Raw genomic sequence first — 10,711 nt, 5'->3', positions numbered from 1 at the left:
AGCATTTTTATTAACAACATGTTAGCTCTCAGGGATCTATTAATTTATTATAATGTAGTTATACTGATAGGCATCTTACCTAAAAACATTCATTTACATGGAAATAACAGTGTAAAGACAGATAAGAGTAATCTTATATTCTAGGCCAGAATTAAGGTCTACTCTCTACATTAGTAATTACAGCTAAGAAGGAAGGGGAAAAAATCTAGAATTTGGAAGGAAAAATGTAATTTCGGTCACTGTGGTTAGAAGGGACATTTACTGTATAATTGAAAATTCCAAAGTACACAAGGAAGGCAAAATGCCATAATTATTTGGTGCCTAAAATAACATGTTATTATAAAGTAAAGCAATTTCATTTTTGGAGCATGGAAAATCCAAAACTATGAAAACTATGCTTTCTGAGATCTCTATGAGCCTTAACTTCAAAAACATGCAGTGAAGGTACTAAATCTTTCATGAAAAAGAAAGCTCTGGACTGAGTCAAACATCCAGTATCTGACACCTACATTTAATGTTGCCTCTAAAGAGATGTCTTATCTTTTACTGTTCAGGTCCTCGAGAACCAGGCCTCACAATGAAGGAAGCCAGTAGAGTCACAGTTTTGTTCTCCAGCTTGTGGAACTCCTATGAGTGCACACATTTGATCCAGTCATCTAATAATCCAACGGTCATTCAATAATCATGAGTTATGCCTTACCCTAGGCCCCCACTGATTTGCTGTTGACAGCTTTAATTTTTTTTCTTAAGCTCACTATTCTCATCTGTCAGCAAGGATAATGATGGTATCTGCTTCCTAGGATTTGTTGTGGTAATTAAATAAGAGATGGCTCATAGTGCTTCACATAGAGCCTGGCATATGATAATTACCCAATACAAGTTAACTGCTGTCTTTATCATCATTACTGGAATACGTTATAAAACTAGTAAGCAAGTTGAAGGTAGGACTGTGTCTATTACTTAACGGACACCCACACTTAACAGCTGAGGCCAGTGAATGCTAAAGTAAATCTTCGTGCCAATTCCAGCCCAAAGCCTACTTCCGTAAATGTTTATTGGAACACAGCCCCTCCTGCTCTTTTATATGGTGTCTATGTCTACATTACCCAGCAGATGTACATAGTTGTAAAGAAAAGGACTGGATAGGCTACAGATTCTGAACCATTTATTACTTGGCTCTTTAAAAAATAAGTGTGTTAATCCTGCACTAGAGCTTTGCCACTTACTATGTGGTCCTCAGTTCATTAAAACTACAGACACTGGGATCCCTGGGTGGCTCAGCGGTTTAGCACCTGCCTTCCGCCTAGGGGGTGAGCCTGGAGGCCTGGGATCGATTCCCGCATCAGGCTTCCTGCATGGAGCCTGCTTCTTCCTCTGCCTGTGTCTCTGCCTCTCTGTGTCTCTCATGTATAAATAAATAAAATCTTAAAAAAAAGAAATACTGACACTTAGGCTCCCTTGACCTACTGAATCAGAAACTAGACATTTTCACAAAATCTTCAAATGATTTACAAACCTATTAGGGGTTGAGAAGCAGTGGTCTAGGTCAGAGGTTAGCAAACTTTCTGTAAAGAGCTAGACAGTAAATATTTAAGCCTTTGTTTCAGGACAATTATATCTGTTCAACTCTGCCTTCCTATCTCAAAAACAGTCACAAAAAATATGTAAATAAATGGGCATGGTTCCACATCAATAAAACCATGTATGGAACCTCAAGTTTCAATTTTATACAATTTTCATGTATCACAAAATATTCTTCTAATTTTTTTCAACCATTTAAAAATGTTGAAACCTTCCCTTCGCTTGTGTACCATACAAAAACAGGCAGCAGGGCAGACCAGGTGGCTCAGTGGTTTAGTGCCGCCTTCAGCCCGGGGCATGATCCTGGATACCCGGGATTGAGTCCCACGTCAGGCTCCCTGAATGGAGCCTGCTTCTCCCTCTGCCTGTGTCTCCGCCTCTCTCTCTATGTCTCTCATGAATGAATGAATGAATGAATGAATGAATGAATAAATAAATAAATAAATAAATAAATAAATAAATAAATAAATAAATAAATAAAATTATTAAAAAAAATAAACCAGGCAGCAGGTAGGATCTGGCCTGTAGATCAGAGTCAGTAGTCTTAGTCTAGGCTAATGCCACATCACTGTTTAGCCAACATGTTACCCCTCCTCCCATACTCTTCCCAGGACTCTAAACACCGATGTCTATTTTCTGGCACATGTGACTTTATAGAAGTTATCTTCTACTTATCTAACTCTTCCTAAAAAAACATTTCTGTTCCTCCTTTATGACTTCTAACTTCTAATATAAAGTTCCTGTCAAATGATGTGATGGTGTAACTGTTTCCTTTTCATTGGCAGAATAGAACATACCAGAGAGGATGAACTAGGAAGCTATAGGTGGATAGACAGACAGGTGGACAGATAAGATACCTGCCTCCAAAGGAATAGGAAACTGATCACAATGAAAAACTCTGCCTCTAAATTCAACCAACTATGCTGAGCATTTCTAAATATATAGTCAGGATTCGTGTCTATTTGATCCACAATATCCTTCTCCTTGACCCTTCAAGAAGCTTGAAGCTCTTGGAAAGTAACATAGGAAGTCTGCACATCTTGCCCTTCCCCTTCCAGAGGCTAGTGGATCACAAACAACTGAGAAGAAACTGCCAGAGAGGGTTCTCACTCCAGAAAAAGAAAGAGCTTTGCCCCACTCTCAGGGCTCTGGGACACACTGGTGGGAGAGAGATGGCTAGAGGAGGGGATCCACACCTGCCTTTTATTGAAGCCAGTATTCTTTGTTCCTGCTTATACTGAGATGATAAATCAGTTTCAGAAAAGAAGCTTAGTTCACAGAAACCTTTATGTTCAAAGTTTATTGAAGCTAAGCTCAATAAATGGTAGATAAGATGACTTTGTTAAGTAAACACATTAATAATTTAGGTTTAGCAATTTAAGAAACATGAAAGTACTCGAGATTCATCAGAAGCACAAACTATATGAACTATCTGCACAATCTTAGAGGAAACATAGACATATACACATACACTTAGGATATATATATATGCACTATATATATATGACATTTTTTAATCTAAACGAATGTGTTAGAATACATTCTGACTCCTGGTCTCAGCTACTATCACATCTTTTGTTGTTTAACCTTACTCAGTTTTATCTTTCTACCATCATCCAATTTTCCCTCTCCTTTCTAGGATAGTTTATTCTGTGAAAAAGACTGAGATAAAAACCTGTCTACATAGCCTGATAAACCTTTTTTTTTCCTGATAAACCTTTTAAATGTAAATCATTCACTAATGAAGTGGTTGCCCTACTGTATTAATTAGGAAGATTTCAGCTACAAGAAACAGAAAATCCTGACCTAACTAGCTGATGTCTTAAGAAATTGATCATTTCGGGATCCCTGGGTGGTGCAGCGGTTAAGCGCCTGCCTTTGGCCCAGGGCGCGATCCTGGAGACCCGGGATCGAATCCCACGTCGGGCTCCCGGTGCATGGAGCCTGCTTCTCTCTCTGCCTCTCTCTCTCTCTGTGACTATCATAAATAAATAAAAATTTTTAAAAAAATAAAAAAAAAAGAAATTGATCATTTCATGTGAGAAATTCAGCAGTTAGGCAGCTACAGGGTTGCTTAATTCAGTGCCTCGACAACATCATCAAGGATCTTTCCATTTTTCTAGATTGCATTATTCAGGATATAGGCTTATCCTTATGTTAACTACCTTACACCATATGTGACAAAATGATATCCAGTAAAAATGCTGTCTTTTTGTGTCTCTTTAATTATGACAAAGTTTTTCCCTGAGCTCCCAGAATATTCCACTTCATAGCTCATTGACCAGAAATGCATCATACCTGTTTCTAAAATATGAGCAGCCAAGAACAATGAGATTACCATAATTGTGCTGAATGGGGAAAATATGCAGCCAAGAATATTTTATCTGGCAAGGCTGTCATTTAGAATAGGAAGAGAGAAAAAGAGTGTCCCAGACAAACAAAAACTAAAGGAGTTCATAGACCACTAAGACAGCCCTGCAAGAAATATTAAGAGGAACTGAGTGGAGAAAAAAGATCAAAAGTAACAAAGACGGGCAGCCTTGGTGGTCCAGCAGTTTAGCACTGCCTGCAGCCCGGGGTGTGATCCTGGATCTCCAGGATTAAGTCCCACGTCGGCCTCCCTGCATGGAGCCTGCTTCTCCCTCTGCCTGTGTCTCTGCCTCTCTGCCTCTCTGCCTCTCTCTCTCTCTGAATAAATAAATAAATAATCTTTTTCAAAAAGCAACAGACTAGAAAGGAACATCACCAGAAACACCAACTTTACAGGTAACACAGTGGCATGAAATTCATATCTTTCAATAAGCAATCTGAATGTATATGGACTAAATTTCCAATCAAAAGACATAGGGTATCAGAATAGATTTTTTAAAAAGGCACATCTATATGCTACCTACAAGAGACTCATTTTAGACCTAAAGACACCCCCATATTGAAACTAAGGTGATGGAGCACCACTTATCATGCTAATGGATGGCAAAACAAAGCCAGAGTTGCCAAACTTATATCAAACTAGATTTTAAAACGAAGACAGTAACAAGTGTTTGAATGATACACTGGACCAGATGGACTTAACAGGTATATATACTCAGGACATTTCATCCCAAAGCAGAATACGCATTCTTTTATATACAATGGAGTATTACTCAGAATGAAATCTTGCCATTTGCAACAATGTGGTTGGAGCTCGGGCATATTATGCTAAGTGAAATAAGTCAGTAAGAAAAAGACAAATGCTATATGATTTCACACTCATATGTGGAATTTAAGAAACAAAACAGATTAACATATGGGAAAGGGGGGAAAAGGGGGAAAAAGAGAGAAGGCAACAAACTATAAGAGACCTAATGACAGAGAACAAACTGAGGGCTGCTGGAGGGAGATGAGCAGGGGATGGGCTAGATGGGTGGTGAGGACACTTGTCAGGATGAGCACTGGGTGTCGTATGCAAGTGATGAATTACTGAATTCTACTCCTGAAACCAATATTGCAAATGTATGTTAACTAGAACGTAAATACAATTAAAAAAAGATTACCATAATTGGATTAGGAAAGCATATGGCCATATGAAAGAGATTAAATTATCTGAATGAAAATCAGCATTAGAAAGAAGTGGGGAGGGGTGCAGGAGCTATACTCACTAGTCACACAATACTCAATACTACAATCAATAAGATGTATCCTGTTCATCAGCCTTTGAAGGTAGCCAATTAATTTGCAGTAATTAATTTACTAACTGGGAGATTCTGACTGTGACTATACAATTTTATATTACTGGAGTAATGAAGATATCCGAAGCAGCCTAAATGTAATTACAGAATAAAGGCACATACCACAATCTGAGAATAGTTATAGAATTTGGCAAAACCTGGTCCTAACACCTTTCACTAAACCAATGTTCATCAAGTACTCAAGCAGTTGGAATTTGTAACTGCCACTCAGGCCCCAGCCAACTTTCCCCACGATGTGATCAGTTCCAATTAATATAATACATTTTATATAATAATAATAATATATAATAATAATATTTTATAAAGTGTATTTAATACACTTTCATTTGTGTATCATTCTGTATTCAAGTATGACGAGTACTTGAATACAAAGTTTAATTTATTTTTTTTAATTTTTTTTATTTATTTATGATAGTCACACAGAGAGGAGAGAGGCTGAGACACAGGCAGAGGGAGAAGTAGGCTCCATGCACCGGGAGCCCGACGTGGGATTCGATCCCGGGTCTCCAGGATCGCGCCCTGGGCCAAAGGCAGGCGCCAAACCGCTGCGCCACCCAGGGATCCCCAACGTTTACTTTAAAACAAGCAAAGAACAAAAAAGCAAAGTTGAATTTAAAACAATTAAAACATTCTAATGTGACCCAGAAGCTATAAATTTGTGAATGTTGGCGTGGGGTGGGGGGTGGTGTTCTCTTACAGCTTCACTTCAGGGGGCTGCAAGTGGGCAGAAACAAGGCTTGGTCATTCATAGCCGACAGATGATAGAAAACTGAAATGGAAAGAGAAGTCTGTGTATTCTGTTCCTTCTGTCCCTCCCTGTCCACCCACAGTGTCCACCTAGCAGCACAAGTACAGAAACTTGTTTTCCATAAGCCAAGAGGAAGAGCAGAACGCTGTTTCTGAGACCCAGTAGATGGAGGAGGGGCCATGGCACACAATTCCTATTTACTTTTTCAACTATTTCTTCAAACTAAGAAAAAACCCTATTCTAAATCTAACCTATTCTAAAATTATCTTAAGTTTTGCAAAAATGAGATAGAAAGCATCTCAAACAAATTCCCTTTCATAATTTGAAACCACAAGTTAGAAACTGATGTCTGCTAATAGATATCAGTACTTCATGTGTTTCAGACACAGCTATCTTACCTTCCGGTTATGTTTTGCTCTTTCTTATACAAATGTACTAATGCAGCCAAGTAATTTAGGATGGGATCAACTCTAGTGGACTTCACAAGCAGGTTTAGTTTTGTTGGACAGCTACTTCTTTTAAGTGTTCTGTTGCTAAAAATGTGACAGAGTTACTGTTTCTCCCATGAGTGTTCTGAAGACATATTTAAACATTTCAACCTGTAAGAATCTGCTTAATTCCTCTGCAGAATATTAAAGGGAAAAGAAGTTACTCTTTGACCAGGAAAGTTTAAGGCATTAAATATGATCAGATATTCAGAAATAAAATAGTACATTCCATGAACAAACTAGGAAATCACAACACAGATACATTCATTGTACATGAACAGCTCAGAAACTTAGTATAAAAGAAAAGAAATATTAAGTGATATTATTAAGGTAAGCTAACCAGAATAAGAAAATAACACCAATACCACATTAATTCTATTGGTTTTTCTTGCACAGAACAGAGGAAAAACAACGATAAAAATTGGACAAATTAAATTTCTCCATTCTTTCCACTTAAGGGTAAAGTCTAGATTGAAAATGTCCTAATAATTTCCTTTTATATTATTATTATTATTTTAATATTTATTATTATTTATATGGAGCCCAATGCAGAACCTGAACTCATGACCCTAAGATCATGATTTGAGCTGATACCAAGAGTCAGACACTTGATCAACTGAGCCACCCAGGTGCTCTGAGAATGTTTTGAGAATTTAATGGATAATTATTTCTCTTAAATCCAAATTTTTCCTTAATAGATTTTTAGAGAACCATATGTTCCTCAATAGTACTCAGTTTTGGCTTATGAATAAGATGAAAAACATTTGAGGGATAATGGCTTTTATGTATGGACCTGGGTGTGCATTTTTTTTTTACAAAACTTTGTTTTTTTTAATATATATACACAGTACAAGGCTGAAGCACCTTTGACTTTTCTCTCAAAATTTACGTTTGTATGAAAACACAGCCCACTGCAGTAACAATTTGGTGGGTGTGAACATATGTATACATAGAGCTCTGTACATTTTCCCCCACGGAGTAATAAAAAGGTACCTTCAGTTTGTTGATGCACTTTAGAGGAGAGCTTTTCCAGGGAAAAGCATTTGGGTGAGGTTTTAGTACTGTTGCTTTGTGTGCTCCTAGCACACACACGTGTGTGTGTGTGTGTGTGTGTGTGTGTGTGTATCCATCAACTGTTTATAATGGAAGTGTATCCAGAATAAGGATAAAACTACTGATTGGATTCTTAAACGATATAACTACTGCCTCAGAGTCTTAGAAAAACTGTTGCTCAGAAGCTGCCAGGATTCTAAGAAATCAACCAGGAAATCTAGAAGCAAATGTGCAGAACTTTTATTAAAAGTCCACTACCTAATCTAAGGTGATTTGAGTACATCTATAGGTGTTTATGAGATTTTATCACATATCACTATGGTTCATAAAACACATTATTTATACAAACAATAACCACAGAAGTCCAACTCCCTAAACTTTCAAGTTACCCCTCAGTAAAGCAATCAATTACTTTGATTTAGTACACTGCTATGGGTTTTTCCTGGATGGCAAAGCCTAGATATTGGGAAAGAAGCTAAAGACACGGCCAAGCTTCAGACCTTATGCTTTCTCCCTAAAAGACATTTAAATAGTACCTACCTGTTGCAGAGAGATATGCTGGTTTATGTAGATTTTCATCTATATCAAGTGTTAGTACCTTGCAGTACAAAAGATCATTTTGGTCTTCCTAAAAAACAAGGGAAAAATTGAGCAAAGGCATTCCCCATATGTGTGCTTTACTCAGTTACTTTTGCCACTTTGGCTTTGGACTTTTTGGAGTGGAAGGTGAAATCTAGATGAAAATCAGACCCTTTTCGTACCCCATGAACTCTTAACTCCTTTTCTTTTAAGTCCAGTACAAAACCTAGTTTATTTCTTAAAGTCCCTTCCAGTCCTGTGTAATCCATGATCCCATGAAGACTTCTACAGACCCTGACCACAGCAAATTCAAATTATTTGATAAGAAGACACCCTTCAGATAAATGGGACTTTCGTGCTGCTCTTTGGAATAATCTCTGGGACCCGGTCTTGTTATTGTTGTTTCTTGTCTGTTTTTATTTAGGGTTGTATTTATTTCTTTGAGAGAGACGCAGAGACAGTGACAGAGAGCACAAGCTCAGGAGAGGGAGAAGCAGACTCCCCACTGAGCAAGGAGCCTGATGCGGGGCTCCATTTCAGGACCCTGGGATCATGACCTGAGCCAAAGGCAAAGGCTTAACCCACTGGGTCACCCAGGTGTCTTCTCTTGTGGTTGTTGTTGTTGATCATCCTGTCTTTAGGAATTTTCTCCACATTTGGCCACACCAATCTGACTTCCCCACCTAACCCACCACCCATGCCATCTCGTGAGCGGCTTTAACCGACAAAAAGGAAAATCCTGAAAGACATCAAACTCCTAAAAGAAAGGGGAATTGTTAGGGACACTCCCAGAGCTGCAGCCCACCCCTGACTTGTGATGGTATTTGAGGGCACTGAAACCAAGGGTAGAGCAGAACACACAGTTGTGTGGTAAAGCTCAGCAGTAATGACCAACTGGTGTTTGGCCAGAAATTCAGTTTCCCTCCTCTTCTCCTAAACACCATTAACTTTTTTTCTTTTGTTTCTTTTAAAGATTTTATTTATTTATTTATTTATTTATTCATGAGACACAGAGAGACAGAAGCAGGCCCCAGGCAGGGGCCCGAAGCGGGACTCGATCCCGAGGCTCTAGGGTCACGCCCTGGGCTGCAGGCCACGCTAAACCGTGAGCCACCCGGGCTGCCCACATTTTTTCTTTAATGGGATGGATTTGGCAGGTGAATTCACTCCATCTAAATACGAATGCCCTGTCTCGATTCATTCTTATAGCTGAACTTTTAAAAAGTCTCTGCCAAAACCAAACCGCCATCGCTGTACCCTCCTCCACCTCCCGCGGAACATCCTGTCATCCAATTGTATGAAAACCCTCTCCTCGTGGGGCTGCAGAGACGCACCTGATCCCACCTTCCCCCTCGTCGCGCCCACAGGAAGGCAGGGCCGGGAGCCGCACGTACCTCGCGCCGCAGGCCCCGGGCAGGGGGGGCGCGAGCCGGGGAGCCCGCGCGCTGCTCCACAGAGAGCCGTCCTCCGTCGTGCGGCCAAGGGCCCCGAACAGTGGCCGGGCAGGAGCCGGCGGCAGAGGAGCGGCCCTGGCGGGGTGTTTTCAGGCAGGCTTCCAGCACGCGGCCCCGGGATCTCGGAGGCCGCCCGGAAGCCCTGGTCTCTCTCCCGGGGAGGCCCTGCCGCCGCGCCCCGCACGCGCCGGCAGCTGCAGGCGCCCGACGGCCCCGCCCGCCTCTCGACTTGCGCGTGCGCAGTCGCTCCTCGGAGCCGGCGGGCGCCGGAGCCGCTCGAGGCCTGTGGGAGCGGAGCTGCTTCCGCTCAGGCGGGCGTCCCCGGGCCTGGAGCTGGTCCCGCGGAGCCTGCAGCCGCGCTCGCCTTCGACGTGCGGGAGGAAGCAAGCTCGAAGCCGGCGCTTTCCCGCCTGCGGCCGGAAGCCTCTGCCTGGACGCAGATTTGTGGTCGGTGCGGCCGCGGGCCTAGCCGTGGGGTTCACGTGCTGTTGCACACCCCAGCCGCTCTCGCAGTGGGCGGCCGCGCGGGGAGAGCTCGCCGTCCGGGGGTCTCCCTGCCAGGCTCCCCCTTCACGGACCGTCCGGCCCCCCGGGACCCCCTGGAAGGCGGCTCGGACAGAGGCCCCGGAGAACAGGAGGAAAGGCTGGAGAACTTGCTGCCCCCCCCTGCCGGGCCCCAGGGGAAGGTGCCGTCCAGCCTGGCAGGCGGGGGGCGGAGGCCGGGGGTCACCCCAGCGCCGCGGGGCCGGCTGTGCAGGCGCCCAAGTCCCGGAGGAGCCTGCAGCAGCAGCCTAGGAGAAGCTTTCTCAGCTGACGAAAGAAACGATTTTTGGAGCCAGAAAGGAAACACTACGGGTCCATAGGGGCTGTCGTTTTTAGGTGCTCATCTCCTTCGGGGCAGCCCGGGGCCCAGCGGTTTTGCGCCGCCTGCAGCCGGGGGGTGACCCTGGGGACCCCGATCGAGCCCTGCATGGGCTCCCTGCCTGGAGCCGGCTTCTCCCTCTGCCTGTGCCTCTGCCTCTCTTTCTCGCTCTCTCTCTCTCGCCTCTCATGAATGAATAAATAAAATCTTCAAAAAAT

This window comes from Canis aureus, unplaced genomic scaffold (genome assembly GCF_053574225.1).
Source record: "Canis aureus isolate CA01 unplaced genomic scaffold, VMU_Caureus_v.1.0 ptg000124l_RagTag, whole genome shotgun sequence".
Classification (NCBI taxonomy): Eukaryota; Metazoa; Chordata; class Mammalia; order Carnivora; family Canidae; genus Canis; species Canis aureus.
Note: the sequence above shows the minus strand (reverse complement) of the source record.